Raw genomic sequence first — 1,177 nt, 5'->3', positions numbered from 1 at the left:
ATAAATAAGTATGTGTGCATATGGCGGGAGTAGGTGTACAACCCAGATGTATATTAAATAAAAAATACATCAGGGAAAAGACGCAGGGTAAAGAGATACAATGTCTGTGCGTGTGTGTACACACACACACACACACACACACACACACACACATATATATATATATATATATATATATATATATATATGCACAAATATACATATATTTCTATGTATTCATGTTTGTATATATATATATATATATATATATATTATTTTAATTATTTGAGCCTTAGCCCATATATATACATATATATATATATACACACACACACATATTCGTATGTATTTATGTGTATATATGTATATGTGTGAGAGTATATGTACATATGCACATGCGTCTGTGCGTGCATAGACGTATGTACGTATGTGCGTGATGTGCATATATGTACGCAATTATGTGTAGCTCTATGTAAATGTGTGCGCGCGCATGTGTGAAGAAAGGCGATATGCGATGGAATTAAATAGGAACAACAGACGAAAGGGAAGTGTTGGTGCCAGATATAATGGTAAATGAGGGTGGCACAGTGTGGAGCAGGGAGGGGTGAGGTTGAAAGAAAGTTTGATTGAGAGAAGAGAAGAAATTGAGTGAACGGTGAGAGAAAAATATAACATGAAAGGAAAATGAGAGAGAGAGAATAAAGAAGGGGTGAAAAAGGTGACGTTGGCAGAGAAAAAGAGGAAGAGGTGAGAGAGATGAGAGAGTGAAATGTGAGAGAAGTAGGTGGTTGTCTGACGTAGAGGGTGGAGGAATTTTGCGTTTAAACGGAGTACGTAAATTACAAGTTGATGGAGGAGGAGGAGGAAGAGGAGAGTGGTAAGGCTTGAGAAAAAGAAAACGAAAGAGGAAAAACATGAATGATGGCCAGAGAGACAAAAAGGATTAGGAACAGGGAAAGAGAAAGAGAAAAGTAGAAAGAAAGAACGAAAGACAGAAAAGAAGAAAGAAGAGTCGAAGAAGGCGGAAGAGCTGGAGGTGGAGAAGGAAGGAAGATCTAAAGTTTTAAATAAACCAAAGATATGTACCAAAGCCCTAAATTCCAAACGCCTGACTCAATTGAGTTGCTTTGACGTAAATATCCCACCTATTAGTAAAATGCTATTAGAGATTTTGCCAACTTTTGGTGCTATTATTCAA

The 1,177-nt window shown here is 36.7% G+C and overlaps 1 long non-coding RNA gene across 1 annotated transcript in view; it reads left to right on the top strand.

The window, feature by feature from the left end:
• The window catches only part of LOC106868903 (uncharacterized), an 80,779-nt gene that overhangs the window by 24,351 nt on the left and 55,251 nt on the right, over window positions 1–1,177 (top strand). The gene's annotated exons all lie outside the window — the stretch shown is intronic.

This window comes from Octopus bimaculoides, chromosome 20 (assembly GCF_001194135.2).
Source record: "Octopus bimaculoides isolate UCB-OBI-ISO-001 chromosome 20, ASM119413v2, whole genome shotgun sequence".
Classification (NCBI taxonomy): Eukaryota; Metazoa; Mollusca; class Cephalopoda; order Octopoda; family Octopodidae; genus Octopus; species Octopus bimaculoides.
The sequence above is the reverse complement of the archived record's forward strand: the minus strand, read 5'-3'. Positions and strand labels throughout refer to the sequence as shown.